At 41.9% G+C, this 27,103-nt stretch overlaps 1 protein-coding gene across 1 annotated transcript in view; it reads right to left on the bottom strand.

Annotated features, from left to right (window-relative positions):
* CHD6 (chromodomain helicase DNA binding protein 6) overlaps positions 1–26,775 on the bottom strand; it is a gene marked incomplete at its 3' end in the record, with an annotated part of 225,047 nt that extends 198,272 nt beyond the window's left edge. Inside the window, exon 1 of the mRNA XM_079719317.1 lies at positions 26,675–26,775. The remainder of the gene's footprint in view (positions 1–26,674) is intronic.
* Positions 26,776–27,103: the final 328 nt, after the last annotated feature.

The raw sequence follows: 27,103 nt of genomic DNA on the forward strand, positions 1-27,103 counted from the left end.
AAACACTCCCATTTACCACTGCAACAAAAAGAATAAAATAACTAGAAATAAACCTACCTAGGGAGACAAAAGATCTGTATGCAGAAAACTGTAAGACACTGATGAAAAAAATTAAAGATGATACCAACAGATGGAGAGATATACCATGTTCTTGGATTGGAAGAATCAATATTGTCAAAATGACTATACTACCAAAAGCAATCTACAGATTCAGTGCAAACCCTATCAAATTACCAATGGCATTTTTTACAGAACTAGAACAAAAAAATCTTAAAATTTGTATGGAGACACAAAAGACCCCGCAGAGCCAAAGAGGTCTTGAGGGAAAAAAAACAGAGCTGGAGGAATCAGGCTCCCTGACTTCAGACTATACCACAAAGCTACAGTAATCAAGTCAATATGGTACTGGCACAAAACCAGAAATATAGATCAATGGAACAGGATAGAAAGCCCAGAGATAAACCCACGCACCTATGGTCAACTAATCTATGACAAAGGAGGCAAGGATATACAATGGAGAAAAGACAGTCTCTTCAATGAGTGGTGCTGGGAAAACTGGACAGCTACATGTAAAAGAATGAAATTAGAACACTCCCTAACACCATACATAAAAATAAACTCAAAATGGATTAGAGACCTAAATGGAAGACCGGACACTATAAAACTCTTAGAGAATGCTCTTTGACATAAATCGCAGCAAGATATTTTTTGATCCACATCCTAGAGTAATGGAAATAAAAACAAAAATAAACAAATGGGACCTAATGAAACTTAAAAGCTTTTGCAAAGCAAACTACAAACAAGACGAAAAGACAACCCTCAGAATGGGAGAAAATATCTGCAAACGAATCAACAAAGGATTACTCTCCAAAATATATAAACAGCTCATGCAGCTCATTATTAAAAAAACAAACAACCCAATCCAAAAATGGGCAGAAGACCTATATAGATATTTCTCTGAAGAAGACATACAGATGGCCCAGAAGCACATGAAAAGCTGCTCAACATCACTAATTATTAGAGAAATGCAAATCAGAACTACAATGAGGTGTCACCTCACACCAGTTAGAATGGACAACATCTGAAAATCTAGAAACAACAAATGCTGGAGAGGGTGTGGAGAAAAGGAAACCCTCTTGCACTGTTGGTGAGAATGTAAATTGATACAATCACTATGGAGGGTCCTTAAGAAACTAAAAACAAAATTACCATATGACCCAGCAATCTCATTACTGGGCATATACCCAGACAAAACCATAATTCAAAAAGAGTCATGTACCACAATGTTCACTGCAGCACTATTTACAATAGCCAGGACGTGGAAGCCACCTAGGTGTCCATCGACAGATGAATGGATAGAGAAGATGTAGCACATATATACAATGGAATATTACTCAGCCATAAAAAGACATGAAATTTCTTATTTGTAGTTATTTGTAGTGATGTGGATGGACCTATAGTCTGTCATACAGAGTGACGTAAGTCAGAAAGAGAAAAACAAATACCGTATGCTAACACATATATATGGAATCTTAAAATAAAAGATTCTAATGAACCTAGAGGCAGGACAGGAATAAAGAGGCAGATGTAGAGAATGGACTTGAGGACATGGGGAGGGGGAAGGGTAAGCTGGAACGAAGTGAGAGAGTGGCATGGACATATATACACTACCAAATGTAAAACAGACAACTAGTGGGAAGCAGCTGCATAGCACAGGGAAATCAGCTCAGTGCTCTGTGACCACCTAGAGGGGTGGGATAGGGAGGGTGGGAGTGAGATGCAAGAGGGAGGGGATATGGGGATATATGTATACATATAGCTGATTCACTTTGTTATATAGCAGATAGTAACACAACATTGTAAAGCAATTATACTCCAATAAATGTGTTAAAAAAGTGGACATAAAAAAATTTTTTTTAAGTAAAAATAAAAAGCCTCCTTAAAGGGAGTGATAATGAAAAAAAACATGTTGAGAAACATTTCATAAAACCTAACTTCCAAGACTCCACATTCAGACGGAAATGGTCTTGTTAGCAAAGCCTTGCCTTTGGTTGGCCTATTTCCCAGTAAGTGTGGGGGGGGTGGGGGGGGAGAGGAGGGAGGGGTAAGCGTTAGGGAGGGCAGGAGCTGGTAAAGGACATGAGCCTAGTGTTCCTAGTCCCCTGGTCAAATACCATCTCATTCTCACCCCCCACCCAATTATTCAAACCAGGGCTCAGGTTTACACAGAAAGATACCGAGCTCAGTTTTGCATGTGGAACACATAGGTGAAGCTGTAAAGTATGTGGTTGGAAATGAGGGTTTGGAGCTCAGAAGAGAATGGGGATGGAAACAAAAGATTTTAGGGTCATCAAGGGCTGAAGCAAGAAAGAAGTCTGCCCAGGACAGAGTGTAAAGCAAGAAGGGTAAAGGAGCAAAAGGACACGACCAATAGATTATTTAAAGGTGGGGTGGGGTAGGGAAGTTCTTAATAGTTAAAAAAAAAATTAAAGCCCCATGAAATATGCAGAGACAAGATCATAACAATCAGTGGTTCTCAAGAAATGTCCTCAGAAGATAATTCCTAACTCCTAATGTTTCAGGTGATTTAGAGATAACTATGAAAATCTTTTCCCAAAGTCTCATCAACACTACCACATTCTCTCTCTATTTTCTTAACCATTTTTTTTTTTTTTTTTTTTTTTTTTTTTTTTTTTTTTGCATTACGTGGGCTTCTCACTGCTGTGGCCTCTCCCGTTGCGGAGCACAGGCTCTGGACATGCAGGCCCAGCAGCCATGGCTCACGGGCCTAGCCGCTCTGCGGCATGTGGGATCTTCCCAGACCGGGGCACGAACCCGTGTCCCCTGCATCGGCAGGCGGACTCTCAACCACTGCGCCACCAGGGAAGCCCCTTTCTTAACCATTTTTTAAACTGAAGTATAATTTACAATTTTTTGTTAGTTTCAAGTGTATAGCAAAGTGATTCAGTTATGTATATGTGTGTGTATATATATATATATATATATATATTCTTTTTCAGATTCTTTTCCATTATAGGTTATTACAAGATATTGAATATTGTTCCCTGTGCTATACAGTAGGTCAACGCTACCACATTCTCTTAATCAGGTACCTAGGCAACCTGAATGGCTTTAATCCTAAAATGGACAGTAACTCTTTGCTTAGGACAAAGCCTCTCCAAGCATCAGGAAGATGTGTACAAGCAGGTCTGCACTGGGTGTTAGGTTCTACTTTAGCACTTTGCCATCAGTCTAAGAAGGCCAACTCCCAGACAGTGGGGGTGGGGCATGGAAGGAGGTAAACATGGAAGCTGGGCCACAGCATGCTTTAAAGGGGGGTTTCATTCCTATTCCTGAAACCCTGTGACTACCAGAGCACACTAATCCATACTGAAAGAAAAGGACACATGACAACTTAATACAACGCATGATCCTTGACTGAATACTAGATCAGGAAAAATAAAAAAGCTAGAGAACAAGTGAATGGTAAGATTTAAATATGCACTACACGTTGGTTTTATGTCAAGTACCCCGAGTGACACGACTTTATTATAGTTATGTACCCTTTCTCTCAGAATAAAAAAGCAAAAGTATTTAGGGGTGAAGTGTCACAGTGTCTGCAAGGAACTCTCAAAGGATATGGCTTTAAAAATAACTATATATATAGACAGGAAAAAAGACATAAAGCAAATCTGGCAAAACATTAATCATTGGTGAATCTAGGTAAAGGCGAGATGGTGTTAACGGTACAATTCTCATTAACTTTCTGTAGATTTGACATTTTAAAAAATACAAAATAGCAGGGGGGTATAAATGCTGTCAAATATTTTTAAAGTTCTTAATTTCTGTTATGTTCTAACTCCCCTCCATTAGAATACAGAATGAAAAGTTGACACAAAAATGCTTCACAGCATATTAAAATACTATCCCCATGCATAAATCAATTTATTTGGCAAAGAGAAATTATTTCAAGTGCACAAACCAAGTCAGTTTCTACACCACATCCTGAGTTACTACATAGATTAACAGAATCTGGGTATTATTTTTAAGGTTTACCTTTCACATGTTGTGGAAGGTAAACCTTAAGAATACTTTAAGAATCTAGGTACTCTATCTAGATTCTTTATTTTAAAGGGTATATTAACACTACTGGGTTTTACACAAATGCCAAGAGTTAAAGGCTAACTTAATTATCTGGGCTAATGAGAGACAGTACAGATAAACCAAATCCATATGAAGACACTGTTTTAATCACTGGATTTTAACTTCCTAAATCTTTAATCAGAATTACAAGGAAGTAAAACTGACCAAAAAGTTTCATCTCCATCCACTCTCATCCTTAAAGGAATTTCTATTTAATAACAAAAAGGAAAGACACAAATGAAATAAAAATGCCCTAAGAGCTCAACTATGGGTACTTGAACAAAAGAAAACTGACTTTAATCGAGGCAAATATTTATTGAGAACTTACTACCCACAGATCTCTATGAAGAATTCAAAGTACAAAGACTGGACCTTGCACCCAAGGGGCCACCACTTTATTGGAGAAGACACACAGCAAACTGAAGAACAATAATAATGGTTGACTCTGTCTTCCCTTATCCCTGCTCCCAATGCTTCAATTCAAAGACTTATCTCCTAGCCAGGCCACTGCAATGGCCTCCTCATTCATTAACCGGTTGTCAAGCCTCTCCAAACCACTGGTACTTAAACTTGGATGCACACTGGAATCACCTGAGAAGTTAACAAAAATCCAATGCCTGGGTGTCTCTTCTAGAGAATCTGATTTTCCTGTATGCAGCCTGGGCACTGGCATTTACTTCAAGCTTTCCAAGTGATTCTAATATGCAGCAAAGTTTGAGCGCCACTGTTCTAAACCAATCGCTGCTACGAAGGGTAGAATACAACCTACTCTCCTGTGTAAAAACCTCTTGACTATTCCTCATTGCCAACACAAATCTAAACTCCTTACCACGATCTCCAAAGTCTTTCGACATCTCCAACCTACTCCTCCAGCCCTGCTACCCACCCAACTCCACCTACTATGAACTAACCATTTGCCTCTGTTCCCTTGCAGGACACTTCCTATGCATAAAGGGCTTTTCACATCAGACACCAATCCCAGTCTCTGATCATTAAACTCCAAATCAATTTTCAAGAACCAATTTAAAAGTTCCTTCCTTTCAAAAGCCCTCATCAACTTCCCTGGGTAGACGGTTGCTTCCTCTTCTTGCCTTCTAACAAAACTTTGGATATGGCTCTAACTTGACATTTATTATGATATTTGTAGTAGCAGTTTACATTTCTCTCTTTTTTTTTAAAAATTTTTGGCCACGTTGGGTCTTCGTTGCGGTGCGGGGCTTTCCCTAGTTGTGGAGAGCGGGAGCTACTCTTCATTGCGGTGTGCAGGCTTCTAATTTCGGTGGCTTCTCTTGTTGAGGAGCACGGGCTCTGGGTGCGCGGGCAGCACGCAGGCTCAATAGTTGCAGCACACAGGCTTTAGAGCGCGTGGGCTTCAGTATTGCAGCGCATGGGCTCTAGGGCAGTGGTCCCCAACATTTTTGGCACCAGGGACTGGTTTCATGGAAGACATAACCGGGGTGGGTGGGGGGGCAGGGGGATGGTTCAGGCAGTAATGCGAGTGATGGGGAGCGGCAGATGAAACTCCGCTTGCTTGCCTGTCGCTCACCTCCTGCTGTGCGGCCCGGTTCCTAACAGGCCTTGAGGACCCCTGCTCTAGGGCACGCAGGCTTCAGTAGTTGTGGCACACGGGCTCAGCAGTTATGGCTTGTGGGCTCTAGAGCACAGGCTCTCAGTAGTTGTGGCACACGGGCTTTTAGTTGCTTTGCGGGATGTGGGATCTTCTGGGACCAGGGCTCGAACCCGTGTCCCCTGCATTGGCAGGCGGATTCTTAACCACTGCGCCACCAGGGAACTCCCTGTCTCTTCTAATAGACTGTGCACTCCTCGAGGGCAGAGACCAAGTGCATTTATCTTCAAGTTCCTAGTGCCCAGTAATGGCTGAAACAAAATGAAAATTCAATAATTGTTTACTAAATGAATGGGAATCACATACTTGTGGAATAAATGAGTAACAGTACAAGAAAAGACAAAGGCAGTTCAATATGAAATGCCAAGTCAGGGGCTTCCCTGGTGGCGCAGTGGTTGAGAGTCCGCCTGCCGATGCAGGGGACACGGGTTCGTGCCCCGGTCTGGGAAGATCCCACATGCCGTGGAGCAGCTGGGCCCGTGAGCCATGGCCGCTGAGCCTGCGCGTCTGGAGCCTGTGCTCCACAATGGGAGAGGCCAAAACAGTGAGAGGCCCACGTACTGCAAAAAAAAAAAAAAAAAAGAAATGCCAAGTCAGTTACCTAGGCAAAACCTGACTCCAGAAGTGTAGAGGGGAAAGAGGGTGCTTCTGGCACATACAGAGGGGGAAGGCCCCATGAAGACACTGGGACTTATTCTCAATCTCAAAGGAAGGAAAATATTTAGACAGGCCAGAAAACAAGGGGCAGAGAACTAGGAGCACGGAAAACAGCAGAGATATGGCCCATTGCACAAGAAAAGCCATTGGGCTCTGCCTTGGGTTTCTTCAAGAGATAACCTTAAAAAAATTTTTTTTTATTTTAAAAAAGTTTTAGAAATTAATCATGCTTTTCTTAGTTATTTAAATCTATTTTCTGTCTTCTTATCCTGCTTTATTTTTCTTCCTAGTCCTTACCCCCACTTGATACATTACAGTTCTGCATATTCAAATAACCACTAGAACATAAGGTCCCTTAAGAGCAGGAACTTGGTTTTGTTTACTGCTGCATCCCCAGGGTTTACATCAGTGCTGGGCACAAAGTAAATGTTCAACACATATTTGCTGAATGGATGAAAGAACATATTTATTATGGCCTCTGATCTGATCTTTCCTTTTACGCAGAGATTGGCTCCCTACCTCACCCAGTCTCCACATACCGAAATCCTGCGTATCCTTCCGACCCAAATAAATGTCCAGTCTGACTCAAAGCCTTCTCTGACTCCCCATCCCTCCCCTTTCTGAACTTCCAAAGCCCTTTATCTTTCTCATCTTGGACACTTTTTATGGGCTACTTCATAATAGAACAATTCTCTGTGTACAGGTATTTATGTATATGTATCTTATCGCCCCTGTAAGTTCTTCAAGGGCCAGCTCTAGGTCATTTTCCCCCCAGAGCATCGTGCCTTATAGAGTTGCTCAGTAATTCCTACTGAGTAAAAGGAAAAATTAAAGGTGGTATTAAACCTTTGATATCTTTTTTCTTTTTACAGTTGCCCCAGGTCTTAGCTGTGGCTCATGGACTCCTTAGTTGCAGCTCGCCGGCTCCTTAGTTGTGGCAGGTGGGCTCCTTAGTTGTGGCATGCAAACTCTTAGTTGCAGCATGCATGGGGGATCTAGCTCCCTGACCAGGGAGCCTGCAGGGAACCCGGGCCCCCTGCATTGGGAGCATGGAGTATTAACCACTGCACCACCAGGGAAGTCCCAAACCTTTGATGTCTTAATATTAACCTCAGAAAGATTAAAATCAGTAATGATTTACTTCCATTCATCTTGGCCCTGTGATACCCGATTCTTTAAAATTGTAATATGTAACACTTAAATCATGCTTTCAATGTGTGAGGTATTGTTCCAAGGCATAACATAAATTAACTCATTTAATCCTCAACAAAACCATACGGGACAGGTATAATCTCCATTTTACAGATGAGGAAACTGAGGCATGGAGAGGGTCACACAGCCAGTGAGTGGCAGAGCTAGGATTCAAACCCAGTGGTCTGGTTAGAGAATCCATGCACTTAACCACTATGCTGGACTGTCTTACGACTTCTGGGCAGCCTCCTATTTATAAAGCTAAATGTGACCTTCTGAGAAATTTATTTTGAAAATATTAGAGATGCGAGGATATTTACGGCAAGGAACTATCCTCATCACGTGAAAGATGGAATTCCAGAAGGCAGTAAAAGTAGAGAACAGATGACAGAAAAGGAATGGAGGGTGGGCAGTGCAACACTGGGAAGGATGAATGCTGTTAAGAGATAGTCAGCCTTGGACCTAAAACTGCAGGAGCATCTTTAAGAAGGAATGGAACAGAGAGGTAAACAGAAGCTCTGGCATGAAGTTATCATGGACAGAGCCCATATTCTAGATAGAGTTGGTACTGAGATGGCACAGCATAGAGAATGGCAGCAAACCGTACTGCTTAAGAATGTAGGGCTCAAACTGCCTAGGTTACTAGCTCTGAAATTACAGACAAGTAACTAACTCCTTTGCCTGTTTGCTCAACTGTAAAATGGGTGAATATCAACACTTAGCCCTGAGAATCAAGGAGAATAATCCATGTATATTCATCAGGATGGGATTGGTTATGCTGCAGTTAAAATTCCTGTTTAAAAAACTCAGTGGTTTACACCACCCCTCCCGGAAGCCTGTGCAGCCCGCCACTGCCAGGGTTCCGTGATCCAGGGACAACTTCCCTGGGAGAACACACAGTGCGCCTCAGGCTGCTGCAACGTCATGCCGGCCTCTGCTGCCACCGGCTCGGCTCGCCCCGCATCCGTACCCCTCCCACCCCCCCCTCCCCGGCCTGAGTGAGCCAGAGCCCCGGAAGCAGCTGCTCCTTTAACCCCGTCCTGTCTGAGCGGAAAAACAGACGCCCTCAGGGGACCTACACGCAGAGGCGGGGCCAAATCCAAAGCTAAACCCCGGGAGCTGTGCGAACAAAGAAGAGAAAGGGAAATTTCTCCCAGCAGCCTCAGGAGCAGCGGATTAAATCTCCACAGTCAACCTGATGAACCCTGCATCTGTGGAATACCTGAATAGACAACAAATCATCCCAAATTGAGGAGGTGGACTTTGGGAGCAAGATATATTATGTTTTCCCCTTTTCCTCTTTTTGTGAGTGTGTATGTGTATGCTTCTGTGTGAGATTTTGTCTGTATAGCTTTGATTTCACCATTTGTCCTAGGGTTCTGTCCGTCCGTTTTTTTTTTTTTTTATTTTACTTAAAAAAACTTTTTTTTCTTAATAATTATTTTTCATTTTTTATTTTAATAACTTTATTTTATTTTATCTTACTTTCTTTTGTTTTATTTTATCCTCTTTCTTTCTATTTTTTCTCCCTTTTATTCTGAGCCGTGTGGATGAAAGGTTCTTGGTGCTCCAGCCAGGAGTCAGTGCTGTGCCTCTAAGGTGGCAGAGCCAACTTCAGGACACTGGTCCACAAAAGTCCTCCCAGCCCCACGTAATATCAAACGGCGAAAACCTCCCATAGACCTCCAACTCAACGCCAAGACCCAGCTTCACTCAACGACCAGCAAGCTACAGTGCTGGACACCCTATGTCAAACAACAAGCAAGACAGGAACACAACGCCACCCATTAGCAGAGAGGCTGCCTAAAATCATACTAAGGCCACAGACACCCCAAAACACAGCACCAGACGTGGACCTGCCCACCAGAAATACAAGATGCAGCCTCATCCACCAGAACACAGGCACTGGTCTCCTCCAACAGGAAGCCTACACAACCCACTGAACCAACCTTAGCCACTGGGGACAGACACCAAAAACAACAGAAACTACAAACCTGCAGCCTACAAAAAGGAGACCCCAAACACAGTAAGATAAGCAAAATGAGAAGGCAGAAAAACACACAGCAGATGAAGGAGCAAGGCAAAAACCCACCAGACTAAACAAATGAAGAGGGTATAGGCAGTCTACCAGAAAAAGAATTCAGAATGATAGTAAAGATAATCCAAAATCTTGGAAATAGAATAGAGAAAATGCAAAAAATATTTAACAAGAACCTAGAAGAACTAAAGAGGAAACAAGCAACGATGAACAACACAATAAATGAAATTAAAAATACTCTAGAAGGGATCAACAGCAGAATAACTAAGGCAGAAGAACGGATAAGTGACCTGGAAGATAAACTAGTGGAAATAACTACAGCAGAGCAGAATAAAGAAAAGAGAATGAAAAGAACTGAGGACAGTCTCAAGAGACCTCTGGGACAACATTAGACGCACCAACATTCGAATTATAGGGGTCCCAGAAGAAGAAGAGAAAAAGAAAGGGACTGAGAAAATATTTGAAGAGATTATAGTTGAAAACTTCCCTAATATTGGAAAGGAAATAGTTAATCAAGTCCAGGAAGCACAGAGAGTCCCATACAGGATACATCCAAGAAGAAACACGCCAAGACACATATTAATCAAACTATCAAAAATTAAATACAGGGCTTCCCTGGTGGCGCAGTGGTTGAGAGTCCGCCTGCCGATGCAAGGGACATGGGTTTGTGCCCCGGTTTGGGAAGATCCCACATGACACGGAGCGGCTGGGCCCGTGAGCCCGGCCGCTGAGCCTGTGTGTCTGGAGCCTGTGCTCTGCAACGGGAGAGGCCACAACACTGAGAGGCCCGCGTACCGCAAAAAAAAAAAAAAAAAAAAAAATTACATACAAAGAAAACATATTAAAAGCAGCAAGGGAAAAACAACAAATAACACACAAGGGAATCCCCATAAGGTTAACAGCTGATCTTTCAGTAGAAACTCTGCAAGCCAGAAGCGAGTGACAGGACATATTTAAAGTGATGAAGGAGAAAAACCTACAACCAAGATTACTCTACCCAGCAAGGATCTCATTCAGATTTGATGGAGAAACTAAAACCTTTAGAGCCAAGCAAAAGCTGAGAGAGTTCAGCATCACTAAACCAGCTTTACAACAAATGCTAAAGGAACTTCTATAGGCAAGAAACACAAAAGAAGGAAAAGACCGACAATAACAAACCCAAAACAATTAAGAAAATGGGAATAGGAACATACATATTGATAATTACCTTAAATGTAAATGGATTAAATGCTCCCACCAAGACACAGACTGGCTGAATGGATACAAAAACAAGACCTATATATATGCTGTCTACAAGAGACTCACTTCAGACCTAGGGACACATACAGACTGAAAGTAAGGGGATGGAAAAAGATATTCCATGCAAATGGAAATCGAAAGAAAGCTGGAGTAGCAATTCTCGTATCAGACAAAATAGACTTTAAAATGAAGACTATTAGAAGAGACAGAGAAGGAGACTACATAATGATCAAGGGATCGGTCCAAGAAGAAGATATAACAATTGTAAATATTTATGGACCCAACAGAGTAGCACCTCAATACATAAGGCAAATACTAACAGCCATAAAAGGGGAAATCGACAGTAACACAATCATAGTAGGGGACGTTAACACCCCACTTTCACCAATGGACAGATCACCCAAAATGAAAATAAATAAGGAAACACAAGCTTTAAATGATACATTAAACGAGATGGACTTAATTGATATTTATAGGACATTGCATCCAAAAACAACAGAATACACATTTTTCTCAAGTGCTCATGGAACATTCTCCAGGACAGATCATATCTTGAGTCACAAATCAAGCCTTGGTAAATTTAAGAAAACTGAAATCATATCAAGTATCTTTTCCGACCACAATGCTATGAGACTAGATATCAGTTACAGGAAAAGATCTGTAAAAAATACAAACACATGGAGGCTAAACAATACACTACTTAATAACCTAAGTGATCACTGAAGAAATAAAAGAGGAAATCAAAAAATACCTAGAAACAAATGACAATGGAGACACGACGACCCAAAACCTATGGGATGAAGCAAAAGCTGTTCTAAGAGGGAAGTTTATAGCAATATAATCCTACCTTAAGAAACAGGAAACATCTCAAATAAACAACCTAACCTTACACCTAAAGCAATTAGAGAAAGAAGAACAAAAGAACCCTAAAGTTAGCAGAAGGAAAGAAATCACAAAGATCAGATCAGAAATAAATGAAAAAGAAATGAAGCAAACGATAGCAAAGATCAATAAAACTAAAAGCTGGTTCTTTGAGAAGATAAACAAAATTGATAAACCATTAGCCAGACTCAACAAGAAAAAAAGGGAGAAGACTCAAATCAATAGAATTAGAAAAGAAAAAGGAGAATAACTGACACTGCAGAAATACAAAGGATCATGAGAGATTACTACAAGCAACTCTATGCCAATAAAATGGACAACCTGGAATAAATGGACAAATTCTTAGAAATGCACAACCTGCCGAGAAGACTGAACCAGGAAGAAATAGAAAATATGAACAGACCAATCACAAGCACTGAAATTGAAACTGTGATTAAAAATCTTCCAACAAACAGAAGCCCAGGAACAGATGGCCTCACAGGAGAATTCTATCAAACATTTAGAGAAGAGCTAACACCTATCCTTCTCAAACTCTTCCAAAATATAGCAGAGGGAGGAACACTCCCAAACTCATTCTACGAGGCCACCATCACCCTGATACCAAAACCAGACAAAGATGTCACAAAGAAAGAAAACTACAGGCCAATATCACTGATGAACATAGATGAAAAAATCCTCAACAAAATACTAGCAAACAGAATCCAAGAACACATTAAAAGGATCATACACCATGATCAAGTGGGATTTATTCCAGGAATGCAAGGGTTCTTCAATATACGCAAATCAATCAACATGAAACACCATATTAACAAACTGAAGAAGAAAAACCATATGATCATCTCAACAGATGCAGAGAAAGCTTTCGACAAAATTCAACACCTATTTATGATAAAAACCCTGCAGAAAGTAGGCATAGAGGGAATTTTCCTCAACATAATAAAGGCCATATATGACAAACCCACAGCCAACATCGTCCTCAATGGTGAAAAACTGAAACCATTTCCACTGAGATCAGGAACAAGACAAGGCTGCCCACTTTCACCACTATTATTCAACATACTTTTGGAAGTTTTAGCCACAGCAATCAGAGAAGAAAAATAAATAAAAGGAATCCAAATCGGAGGAGAAGAAGTAAAGCTGTCACTGTTTGCAGATGACATGATACTCTACATAGAGAATCCTAAAGATGCTACCAGAAAACTACTAGAGCTAATCAATGAATTTTGTAAAGTAGCAGGATACAAAATTAATGCACAGAAATCTCTGGCATTCCTGTACACTAATGATGAAAAATCTGAAAGTGAAATTAAGAAAACACTCCCATTTACCACTGCAACAAAAATAATAAAATATCTAGGAATAAACCTACCTAAGGAGACAAAAGACCTGTATGCAGAAAATTATAAGACACTGATGAAAGAAATTAAAGATGATACAAATAGATGGAGAGATATACCATGTTCTTGGATTGGAAGAATCAACATTGTGAAAATGACTCTACTACCCAAAGCAATCTACAGATTCAATGCAATCCCTATCAAACTACCACTGGCATTTTTCACAGAACTAGAACAAAAAATTTCACAATTTGTATGGAAACACAAAAGACCCCGAAGAGCCAAAGCAATCTTGAGAACGAAGAATGGAGCTGGAGGAATCAGGCTCCCTGACTTCAGACTACACTACAAAGCTACAGTAATCAAGACAGTATGGTACTGGCACAAAAACAGAAATATGGATCAATGGAACAGGATAGAAAGCCCAGAGATAAACCCATGCACATATGGTCACCTTATCTTTGATAAAGGAGGCAAGAATACACAGTGGAGAAAAGACAGCCTCTTCAATAAGTGGTGCTGGGAAAACTGGACAGGTACATGTAAAAGTATGAAATTAGAACACTCCCTAACACCATACACAAAAATAAACTCAAAATGGATTAAAGACCTAAATGTAAGGCCAGACACCATCAAACTCTTTGAGGAAAACATAGGCAGAACACTCTACGACATAAATCACACAAGATTCTTTTTGACCCACCTCCTAGAGAAATGGAAATAAAAACAAAAATAAACAAATGGGACCTAATGAAACTTAAAAGCTTTTGCACAGCAAAGGAAACCATAAACAAAACGAAAAGACAACCCTAAGAATGGGAGAAAATATTTGCAAATGAAGCAACTGACAAAGGATTAATCTCCAAGATTTACAAGCAGCTCACGCAGCTCAATAACAAAAAAACAAACAATCCAATCCAAAAATGGGCAGAAGACCTAAATCGACATTTCTCCAAAGAAGATATACAGATTGCCAACAAACACATGAAAGAATGCTCAACATCATTAACCATTAGAGAAATGCAAATCAAAACTACAATGAGATATCATCTCACACAGGTCAGAATGGCCTTCATCAAAAAATCTAGAAACAATAAATGCTGGAGAGGGTGTGGAGAAAAGGGAACACTGTTGCACCGTTGGTGGGAATGTAAATTGATACAGCCACTATGGAGAACAGTATCGAGGTTCCTTAAGAAACTAAAAATAGGGCTTCCCTGGTGGCGCAGTGGTTGAGAGTACGCCTGCCGATGCAGGGGACACGGGTTCGTGCCCCAGTCCGGGAGGATCCCACATGCAGTGGAGCAGCTGGGCCCGTGAGCCATGGCCGCTGAGCCTGTGCGTCCGGAGCCTGTGCTCCACAACAGGAGAGGCCACAATAGTGAGAGGCCCACATACCGCACAAAAAAAAAAAAAAAAAAAAGAAAACTAAAAATAGAACTACCATATGACCCAGCAATCCCACCACTGGGCATATACCCTGAGAAAACAATAGTTCAGAAAGAGTCATGTACCAAAATGTTCATTGCAGCTCTATTTACAATAGCCAGGACATGGAAGCAACCTAAGTGTCCATCATCGGATGAATGGATAAAGAAGATGTGGCACATATATACAATGGAATATTACTCAGCCATAAAAGTAAACGAAATTGGGGCTTCCCTGGTGGCGCAGTGGTTGAGAGTCCACCTGCCGATGCAGGGGAGGCGGGTTCGTGCCCCGGTCTGGGAGGATCCCACATGCCGCGGAGCGGCTGGGCCCGTGAGCCATGGCCGCTGGGCCTGTGCGTCTGGAGCCTGTGCTCCGCGACAGGAGAGGCCACAACAGTGAGAAGCCCACATACCACAAAAAAAAAAAAAAAAAAGTAAACGAAATTGAGATATTTGTAGTGAGGTGGATGGACCTAGAGTCTGTCATACAGAGTGAAATAAGTCAGAAAGAGAAAAACAAATACCGTATGCTAACACATATATATGGAATCTAAGAAAAATAAAAAAGGTCATGAAGAACCTAGGGGTAAGACGGGAATAAAGACACAGAACTACTAGGGAATGGACTTGAGGATATGGGGAGAGGGGAGCGTAAGCTGTGATAAAGTGAGAGAGTGGCATGGACATATATACACTACCAAACGTAAGGTAGATAGCTAGTGGGAAGCAGCCGCATAGCACAGGGAGATCAGCTCGGTGCTCTGTGACCACCTAGAGGGGTGGGATAGGGAGGTGGGAAGGAGGGAGACCCAAGAGGGAAGAGATATGGGAACATATGTATATGTATAACTGATTTACTTTTTATAAAGCAGAAACTAACACACCATTGTAAAGCAATTATACTCCAAGAAAGATGTTTAAAAAAAAAACTCAGTGGTTTAAAGCATGGGCTTGCTTACAACATGTAACTACTGCAGATATTTTTCAGCAAAAAAAAAAAAAGGTATCTGCCTAGAAGTGTCTCACATGACTTCCCGTCAAATTTCAGTATCCAAAGCAAGTCACAAAGCCATGCTCAACTTCAAGGCAATGGAGAAGTGCAATCCTACCATGTACCCAAAAGAAAGAGAAGAATATCGACGCACATCCCTAACCACCACCACACCATGAAAGAAGTTCAGACCACACGTGCATGGCACACAGTAAGCACCCAATGACTGGTAGCTGCTGTTATTATTATCATGATTATTGAGGGCTCTGGGAAAAACTTATTCTAACAACCCTAAGGGATAAAGCTGAAAGGACGTGCAGATGTGAAAACAACCTCTCATGCACATTATTTGCAATAAAGCAAAGGTGAATTTATAAGTATCTCACCATGATATAATGGAGGGACGTGCCAAAAAGTTTCTAGTTAGCAAAAAGTAGTAAACAAGAGTTACCAAAATAGTACCACTTATTCTGACTACTTTAAGACATGTAAAATTTCAGTGACAATATATTTTATTTTGGAGAATATATGAAAAAATTATGCAGCCTTTCACAAATTCACTTCTACTCTCAGAGCACTGCTTCCCCTACTCTCCCTGTAAGTTCTTAAGTGAAATCCTCCTGTGTGGGTTTTTAGGACCCTAAGCATCAGAGTTAGGGAAAGAGTCTTATTTAGTGAAATGAGAGTTGAATTCTAATCCTAACTTGACCATAAACCAGTTCTATGACCTACCAAAATTTTTGACTAGGACACAACTAGTTACTCTGTTCCATCATCCATAAGATGACAATATTGACTAGATGGCCTCTGAAATCCCTTCCAACTCTACTCTTCTGCAATCCTGAGAAACCAGAAAGAAGCTCTGTTTAGCAGAATCTAGCTAAGATGCTGAATCATGTAAGACTTGACAACACTTAAATCTTAAAACTAGAAGTAACTGCCACAACCACAGCTATGATGGTAGCAACAGAGCTTAGTTTAAGAGTGAACAACGGAAGAAAAGTCAGGAGCACCCGGGGAGAGCCTTGCTAGCATGAAATGTCGCAGGAAGAGCAGATAAGGGTGGACAGAGTATGACTATATGTGTAAATAAGGAGTCTGGTATTTGAGCATGTTTATGAAATCAGTCTTTTAGTAACATCTCATACCACATTCCAGCCGTAGCTCTGCAAATCAGTGAAGGTGACAGGAACAAACCTGAAGCAAAGAGCCTCCAAAACTTCAAGACTTGGGATGTGTCAACTACCAGATCTCAATTCCAACAGACTGGGTTTTCCAATTCCTTAAGATGCCAAAGCAGTAGTCCAAATATGTGCCTAGGGATCAAGAACTTGAAATCCTTTGGAGAAAGTCAAACAAAAGAGCTCAAAGCTGCATGTTACAAAATGTTAAGCTCTCCCAATCAGTGATACTTGTGTCTCAGTTAAACAGTAGCCCCTGCCCATACAACCTACCATATACATTAACTCACTCTGAGAGTATAAGACTGTCCCCTACAACAGAATTTAAGGGAAAACAGTGCTGCTTTTTAATGAACACCAATGGAAAACAATACAACATTAATTCATGCCATAAACAAAGCAAGACACTGCTGCCATCAGTAATTTTGCTCTTCCTGCAGCCCTATTTATGATCTTTAAGAAGCCTTCTGGGGCTTCCCTGGTGGCGCAGTGGTTGAGAGTCCGCCTGCCGATGCAGGGGACATGGGTTCGTGCCCCGGTCCGGGAAGATCCCACATGCCGCAGAGCAGCTAGGCCCGTGAGCCATGGCCGCTGAGCCTGCGTGTCTGGAGCCTGTGCTCCACAACGGGAGAGGCCACAACAGTGAGAGGCCCACATACTGGAAAAAAAAAAAGAAAAAAAAAAAAAAGAAGCCTTCTGATTCTAACATCTGTGAGTGTATAAAGCATATGGGGACCCTCCTCACTGTCTCTCATGCTTCAAGAGTCACTGCTAAATGACTAAAAATCTCCTGCTTGAAAACTTAAAACCTGGCAAATAAATTTAATAAAATTACAATATGTTTAGAATGATCCATTTTATTATGTCTAGACAGCATTCTAAAAAGCTATAATTCTACATGTGGATCTTCATTTACTTCTATAGCCATACTTCCTTCCACTTGTCAATCACAAAATAATTTCCAGTTCTACAATGAATATTAATCAATATATTAGAGTCAATGCTATTCTTGATTTTAATGAGTTTAAAATTTGAAGTACAAGTAGATGGGGCTGGAGGCAGAGAAGCATATACAGCCCTGAATGAGTAAAAGAAATCCTTTCTGTTAACAAATCAATTTTTAAATATATTGGAAAAGGACAAAGGATAAGGCTCAATCCTTCAAGGGAGCTTTGGTGCATATTATTAAAAACAAAGATTATACCTTTATAAACTGAAAAACCAACCTCTAAGTAAGCTGGTAAACCAGAAATACTTTACATAGGAAAAATCTCCATTAACTAGTCTAAAGTAATGAGAACCCTCAATAACCAGCGTTTTATATTGAGAATTAAGTATTACACTTAAAAGTTGCCTGTGTTAAATCTTTATATGAAAGAAAAAAGCTTCAGCAGTCATGCTGAAAGACATGCATGTTAGTCACAGCCATGAAGGGTCATAAGGCCTCGCTGGAACAGCTACCTTGGTATTTGCAAAACCTTACAGGACACATCTAAATTTATTTTCTGATCCTTTTATTTTCTTAACATCAAATCAACTTTTAGATAAAAATAAATAGGTACGCATAAATGAAAAAAATAGTGCTAAACTTTATTATATGATTTGTTTAGTCTCATTTTAGCCTAAAGGACAGTCTTGTCCCATATTGTATTTTCCTTTCTAAGTGAAAAGAAAAAAAAAAGTCCACTATTTTCCCCAAAAAGCGGGGGGTGGGTGGATGGCAGGGGTGTTAAAGGGTCTAGAGTTGTGCTGTCAAATGCCAGGGCCACTAGCCATATGTGGCTATTTAAACTTCAATTCAAAGATATTAAATAAAAATTTAAATTCTGTTCCTCAGTCATACTAGCCACCTTTTAGGAGCTTCAAAAGCCACATGTGACTTGAAGTCCTGCATAGATATAGGACATTTTACATCACAGCACAGAGTTCTACTGGACAATGATGATCTAGAACAATGTTTCTCAAATTTAAAGGTACACAAAATCATCAGGATAGTTTGTTATAACACATACTACTGGGTCTCCACCCCGGGTAGTTTATTTCAGTTGTCTGGAATGGAGCCCCAAACCTGCATTTCTAACAAGCTCCAAGATTATACTGATACTGCCTATCATCTTGAGTAGTACTCTCTATGGTAAAGAACTAGCTTTTTTTTTTTTTTTCCTAATCCACCACTGACCAATACTTTTATAAAATACTAGAAAAGTTAATTATCAGGAAAAAATATTTTAAACAAGGACTATACCATAAACTTATACTTTCTAAATTATCAGATTCAACAGACAAATCGTTTTTCTAAAAAATGTAGTAAAAGCAGCTAAATACCTTCTCTCAAGTTCTGAACTTACCTCATCGCAGACAGGTAACAAACAGTTCACAGACCTGCACAGATCCAGACTAAGTGTGAGTAGCCCATAGATCTAGAAGAACTTTTTTTATGATTATCTTTTTGGAGCTGGTCATTAATGATCTCTTTCATATCCTCTACCATTTCCTCAAGGTATTTTTACAACTCAAGGCAAAAATGTTATTTCCATTAAGCAGAAACCTCCCCTCTGCCCAGTCCCTTAAAACAATAATATACAGGGTCTGCTCAAACAACCTGATAGGTCATCATTTATATGATCCAAATCTGTCACATGGTCAACAAAGATGATGGCTTGACTTTTTCATGCTAACCCAAGGTTGAATTTAGACTGCTAACACTGCAAAAGTTGGTAAGCCAAGATACACAATGAACATTAATAGAGTCTCTGCGTTAAATCACAGAAAATTTCTTTCGGTAAATAAAATTGACGATCTGGACCTACCTTTCCAGACACAATCCTTAAAAGGATTTCTTATGAATACTGATGATTTCCCCAAACCCAAAATGAACAGTCCAGGTACGTTTCTTTACTCTTGTATACTTAGGGAAGGAACACATCAAACAGAATCCCCTTTTAGGACTCAATGCCCTTCAGCAAACTACCTAAAGCTTAGGTGTTTTCCTCAATCCATATATCAAACCAAACAAACTGATTTTTCTTCTACTCAACTTCTGGTCTGGCCCAACAGATGGACTTCTATGAGAAAATCTCCAGGATAACTTCAGGTCGGCCACTTGCTAGAGACCACTCTTAAGAATTTTCTTATTGCTCTATAATTTTGTTTTACCAGTTTGTTTGACTATTACTTAAATAAATTATAAAATAAGGCTCTGAGAACTTTAATATGTGATCCTTTTTCCTATAGTAATATCTGGTTTAACAGAACTTCACATATATGCATGTTCTGTATAAAATAAGGTTACATGCTCAACTAGACATTATTTTAAGAAAAATATCACTTAAAATTAACAACATTAACAGGAAAGTTACAAGGTATATATTTCATATAACATCTGGGGAATATAAAAATGGGGGGAGATTTTTTTTTAATGTACTGTTTTAACCATTTTTTTTAAATTTATTTATTTATTTATTTTTGGCTGCGTTGGGTCCTCACTGCTGCACAGCGGGCCTCCCCAGCTGTGGCGAGTGGGGGCCACTCCTCATTCCAGTGGGGCGTGGGCTTCTCATTGCGGTGGCCTCTCCTGCTGCGGAGCAAGGGCGCACGGGCTTCAGTAGCTGTGGCTCACAGGCTCCAGAGAACAGGCTCAGACCCGCGTCCCCCGCACTGGCAGGCGGATTCCCAACCACTGTGCCACCTGGGAAGCCCCATCTTTTTAATTGTTCTGCTTACAGTGTCAGAAAGAAAACCCTTTTCCTCCTAACATATCGAATGAAGCACTAACAGAATGAGTAAGAAGTAGAATCCAAAGCAAGATAATATCAGGAGCTTCTGCCCTGATATTACCACCCCCTCCAGTCCCACCTGCAGAGGCAGATGGCTGAGACCGAGAGGCCCAGGACCCTCTAAGACTGTCTTGTCACCTGCTCCAACCTTCACTCTATCAGGCTGCATGGGCAAAGGCATGGAACAGCTTCCCATGTATAACAATAAGGTAGGGAAGAATTTGGGGGTAACCCTTGCCTGGATGTCACCCTGAAGGATGCAGAAGGACTTCCCCAAGCCTAGGACAACTGATCCAGACTGAGACTGCAGGAACTGCTAAAGGGCAAAAAAGACCCAAAGAAGTCAGCCTCTGGGCAAAAAACTTTTGCTCAAACAAAACAACTGTTTTGTAAGGACCTAAATCAATGACCCTTAATATTATTTTTGCATGCAGGTGGGAAGAGATGGGGGAGAGGAGAAGGTGGGGACGGGGGGGAACCACAAATCCCTTTAAGAATCATAAGAAACGACGGATTGGCTTCCCATAAACATGCACACAAACAATATTTTGCATACTATTTTGGGCAGTTCACAGATGAGCTAAAGACTCCCTTGGTGTCCATGAATCCCAGGATAAAAAGCATCAACCTAAATAGGTAGGAACCAAAGGTCAGTGCTACAATACCTAGACCTTCATTTAACCTGAAGCTTGACCTTTTACAGAAAGACAATTTTAGAATTTAAAAATATAGATATTCCGAAAATAAAATGCCTTGATCACAAAGCTGTATAAGAAAATCAAAAATATATTAAAATTTTACTGATAATATATTTGATCCATAAAATTAGATCAGTGAAAACTCCCTACAAGAATCTTTAATAGAGGAGTAAAAAAGCAGACAAACAGAAATCTCCCTTGGGAATTCCCTGGTGGTCCAGTTGTTAAGACTCCCCGCTTCTACTGTAGGGGGCACGGGTTCGATCCCTGGTGGGGAACTAAGCGACAGCATGCCGCCCCGCTAAAAAAAAAAAAAAAGAGAGAGAAAAAGAAATCTCCCTTTACTCTTTCACAAAATTCAAACATGCACCCATCACTTTGTGTTTGGATTCATGTCCTGAAGTTATCTTAAAATTCTGCTTCCCAGTTTTCCTGAAATTTTCAAACACTGTCTCAGTATGTTAAGTTCTTCTGAAATAGCTAGTGGATAAAAGCACCATGGAAGTCTACTGAAAAATCAGATTTTTTTCTTTGCTAAAAATTTTAAGTCCTTCATTATTACTGTAAAGAAAAAGATTCATCAATTTTTTAAAATTCCTCAAAATATCAGCTATTTATGTCATATATTATCAAAGATCCTAACAGTCTCGATGGCAAATGACACAAAGAATAAAAGTAGGAGAATGTAAGGAATCACTATTACAAACTAGAAAAAACAACTAATACAGGTACCACAAGCAAAACTAAACATTTTTCTCTGGATTTTATGCAAATAATCTGGTTCAGAAATTGGAAAAGAGGCGGATATTTTAAAATAACTCCGGTTTACTACCTTCAAGACTTTTATGGAAGTAACAGAATTTCTCATGAGCCTCCACAAAAGCCTCCACAAAATGAACTAAAGAGAAGAACATTTTGGCAAGGAAAAACTAACTGCGTTCTCTCTCTGCACTTCATGGTTATTACTGTACTAGGCTAACTGTGAACTCCTAAGTGCCCTAGAAAGACCTCTCCCACACCATGGAGACAAGGGGGGGCCGGGTGCCCTCACTGTATTCCAACTCGCCTCTTCAGTGACAAATTCTTGAAATGGAGAAGTAAAAATGGACGGGTGTACAGAACTCACGCAAAGTGTGCTAGTTAATCTAGTACCATACCACTAAAGCATGACAGCACACCCCAGCTTTTTAAGAAATCTTTAGAGATAGCTGGTGGTGAAAAGAACATATGCTTTGGATTGAGATGATGTGGGTTCAAATTCTGACTCTAACCTGAACCATCTTTGTGGCCTTGAACAAGTTACTTCATTTCTTTAAGCTGCAGACCATGGAGCTCACGGAGTGGCTAAGAAAATGGGGATATTTTTTCTCATCTCTGTAGTCCCAGCACCTGGCTAAGTGCTGGACACAGACCAGGTATTCATTCATTCAATGCTAGTTTTTTTGCTTCCCTCACAAGTGTGTTATATTCTACTGCAAACAAAAATGTTCTCTAGGGAACAGATATCTAAGCTCTAGCTATTTCCTATGTATTTCGAAGAGTTTTCAATATAGTAATAACCTAGTACAGGGGAATGCAGGCAGTCCCGTGGAATCCACTGTAGCTTTTCGCCTGAATTAGACTAAAGCTTTGTATGAAGGATGGAAGTATAACGAGAAATACTAAATAATTTTAAAAAATAAAACGATTTCAGGGGAGAGGGATAAATTAGGAGTTTGGGATTAACAGACACACACTACTATAAATAAAATAAGCATGGACATAGCACATGGAACTATATTCAATATCTTGTAATAACCTATAATGAATAAGAATCCGAAATATATATATGTATATATAACTGAAGAATTTTGCTGTACACCTGAAACTAACACATCATAGTAAATCAACTATACTTTAATTAAAAGAAAATTTTCAAGAAACTCACTAATGGAGGTATGTTTTCTCTTAAAGGTAGTTGTTATCAGTTATTACCCAACGTTTTATTTATTTATTTTTCATCCTGCTGGCGCCTGAGCTTATGTACATGAAATAAAATGGTATTGCTGGACAACTTAAAAAAAAAATTAAAACCTTGTTATACTGGAGGGACGAGAGAATAGGGTGAGAACATACTCTCCTCAGTTGATTTAGATACTGTCATTGTCCTAGATACTGTCATTGTCATATACCAAAGATATTTATGCAGGTAGAATCCTTAAATCCTAAAACCGGTTCAAAAGGGTTCAGAACACGAGTTCATGTGTGACTACACTTGGTTATTACAAAGTCTTCCCATGAAAGTTGAAAAACATAGGCACCTGCTGTGAGAATCAAGCCTGAGGTTGTGGAACCCTTTTTCCTCATGGTTTAACACAGGAAGACATAACCACAAACTCTGCTTGGGGCATTTTCCTGACCCCCAGGGCAGCATTTAGGAGAACTGGAAGAAAAGCTGGTGAGGTCGGGGAAGGCCAAGGTCAAGAAGTGGGGGCGGTGGTCACAGGGCTGGATGAGGGTCAGACAGGGCTGGGGGCTCAGAAGGAAGAGGAGGAGGTGGCCAGAGCTCTGATTCTGAGGGGTTTAAGCTGCACTCTTGCTCCCACTGGTCACCACGTGGCCGCCTCTGGGGACAGTAACTTGGGAGGCAGCATTTGTGGTGATGTCCCATCAGCACCTCACACACAGCACGTCCTTCTGCCGGCCTTGCTCCTCTCCAGGGCCCCCCAAGCCAGGACACCCCCAGTCTGCCCATTTCTCCCCACTGCGGCCCCTCCCATCCAGGCCACCAACATCTCGTCCGACCACTGGTCACTCTCTCTCGGCTCCCTCCTGCCCTCTGGCCACCATAGTCCACCCCTCCCCAGCAGCCAAGGGATCTTTCTAGAAAGCCAGTTGGACGAGCCCTTCCTTGCTTGGCCTCTGCAGCACTCTGAATGAAGTCCTGGTCTCTTATCACATCTCCAGCTGCTCTCTGGCTCCACCCTCCCGACACCCGCCCGGCCCTGCCCCCGCTGGCCTCAGAGTCTCTGCCCCAGGCCATATATCCATCCAAGAAAACCTTCGAAACTTCTCTAAATCAGAGATCCCCAAGACACAGTAGCCCAAGGGCCTGTTGTTTCTGATAGATTTTCTGTAATATAATAGCAAAACTCACAAAAGAGATGTAGTTTCTAAAGAGATAAGATTCTGTTTCAGATTTCCTTTGGTATTTGAAATAGTTATGAGAAAAGTAAATCAATAAATACAAAAAACGAACTGCCAAAGGATCTTCCAGAAAGGTAGTAACGTTACTTGTGGCCTCCCACTTCACTTTCAACTGGCCATTCAATTTCTCCTGTGATTTGCCTGAAGTAATATACTGATGAGTTCAGAGAACTTCAGACTATAATAAGAATAAATTATAAAAATAATTAGAAAGCTATAGAACATTAAAAAGTTGTGGGAAAAGTGATCATATCCCAAGACTTTGCAGTGCTATAACAGAAGAGCTAAATGTACAAAGCAAAAAAATAACTGCAGTATAAAAGATGAGACTCCAGGCAGACTGTAATACTGCGATGAGACACAGCTAATTTCACAACAGATCTAGATTTACTTTGCCCATGGCCACACTACAGCAAGAACAATATCATAGTCTGGTTACTATAAGGGAGAGTCCAAAGTTAGCAAAAAAAAAAAAAAAAAAAAAAAAAAAGGCGGGGGGAGGAATTGTAAAGGTTAGCTTTTAATAGTCCATTAATCAAGAAAAAAGTTTAAATAATTCATCATAATTCATCTAGGAAATCTGCCCTGGGACAGAAAAGAAGTCCAAAATTAACCTTTTTACAACTCTACATTTTCCCAGGCCTTTTGTTACAGTCATGCATTGCTTATATGAAACCACCTGTTCTGGTTGGCATAAACCCTTTTACTTGACATTTCACGCCTAATCATTTTATCACACACGGATCTCAAACCTCTCTATTCCCAGAGACCCAAAGTTTAGAAAAACTATCTCCCTGAGGTTGCCAACCTGATCTTCCAATTTGGAATACCAACAGATTCTTCTGTGCCATGCAGAGTCGATGGGTACAAATCCCCAGTAAGAAAGCTCATAATTAGCCCTGGGAACACAGCAGAGTGGCCCTTGTCTGGACTCTTCTAGGAGTCACAAGCATATCCCCTTAAAGTACGTCGAAATTTGGAGCCTACCGGGATGGTATTCTTATAAGCCATTTGAGAAACAATAGTCGAATCTCAGGCAATACTGCAGACACTCTAAAAATTGTAAAAAATTTTAAATGGGTATTTTCTCCGTTCATGGATCTGCTACACCAGAAATGAGCAGTGTGGAGAATAACGTGCACACACAGTCCCAAAGATGCCTGGAGATGCCAAGGATTCACTAGAAACCTTGGCCGGACTACTAATGGTCCATAAACCCTAATTTGGAGATCACGGGCCTACAGGTTCAAAATTGAATTATACTGCCTTATTAGATCACATACTACCGAAACCACAGTCACATCAATCATAACTGGAACTAGGAACACTTTAGGTACACAAATATGAGTCTGCTTATGCATTTTTAATTGGATCAAATAAAACAAGCTGCAAACAAACTCAAATTTCAATTATCTCACTAGTGAGGGGATTTCCTAACAGCGTCTTTTTAAAAACCAAGTAGCTGCCAACCCTCTGCACATCTGACAGGCATGTCTCTGGAAATTTGGGAACAGACTCCGTTGCTTCTCAACAGCGAAGGAAATAAATACCCTGAAGGGGACAGATTCCGTTTTTGTTTTTGTTTTTTAAAGCTCAAACATGCAACCTAATAATGCACAAAACTTGGCTGCGGGGTTGCTGGACATCTCCAGGGTTCCAATTCTCGGAGCGAGTGCGCGCTAGTGCGTAAGAAGGGGGCGGAGGGGGTGCGCGCTCGGAGGACGCGCCGGGGCCCCCGCCCCCTCCCGGAGCAGCAGCCTGGCACCAGCCCACCCTCCTCCACCCCTGCAAAGAGACGCAGGACGCCAATAGAGCAACTTCTCCGCGGGGGCGGCGGCGCGAATAGCGGTCACCCCCGCCCCGCCGCTGCACGGCCGGGGGTCTCTCCTCGGCCGGGCCCCGGGGAGGCAGGAGGGAAGGGAGAGCCCTCCGCACGCCCCGCCCCCGCACGCCTGGCCCGGGGCCGGGGGCTGCCCGGACCCCCAACCCTCCGCGCGGCCCGCAGCGGCGCACTCCCAAGGACGGCCGCCTGGCCTGAGCGCGAGGCGGAGCGGAGCGCGGCGGAGGCCGGGCCCTCGCCTCAGGCCTCAGGCCGCCGCCTGCCCTCCGCCAGGCCGCCCGCCGCCGGCCCCACTCGGACCCCGGCCCGGCCGGGCCTCGGCACCGCCGCATCCCCTCATCCTGGCTTCATTCATAGGGGCACCGCAGCCCGGCCGGCGGTGCGGGGCCGGGGACCCGCGGACAAGACCGACCCGCCGAGGCCGGGGAGGAAAATAAAAAGTTAAGAGAAGAACTTACCTAAAATGGCTCCTGCAGCAGCCAAAATACAAACAGCTATTATTTGGTGAAGTTTAGCTCAGACACCCTGCAAGGACACCCTAACCCGGCTCGGGCCCGCCTTCCCTGCCATGCCATTGGGCTTCGCCGGCCCAAAACACAGAGTCATTGGTCAGCCTGGCTGCCGCTCAGACAGAAGCCCATTTCAAGCTTGCTTGCAGGGGCGAGTGATGGGCTCGCTCCATTGTGCTCGTATTTGCATGGATGTGATAGCGGCGCTGATTGGCCGGCGCCGGGGCCGCCCCGCCCCCTGCCTCGCGCCCCCCGCCTTGGAGACGCCGCTGCGCGCGGCCCCGCCCCCCGGGACAGAGCGGCGGGGCCACGGGGGCGGGGCGGGGCCGGGGTCCTGCGGGCCGAGGGGGCGGGGCGGGGTCCTGCAGCAGCAGACAG

This window comes from Hyperoodon ampullatus (genome assembly GCF_949752795.1).
Source record: "Hyperoodon ampullatus genome assembly, chromosome: 14".
In the NCBI taxonomy this organism is placed as follows: domain Eukaryota; kingdom Metazoa; phylum Chordata; class Mammalia; order Artiodactyla; family Ziphiidae; genus Hyperoodon; species Hyperoodon ampullatus.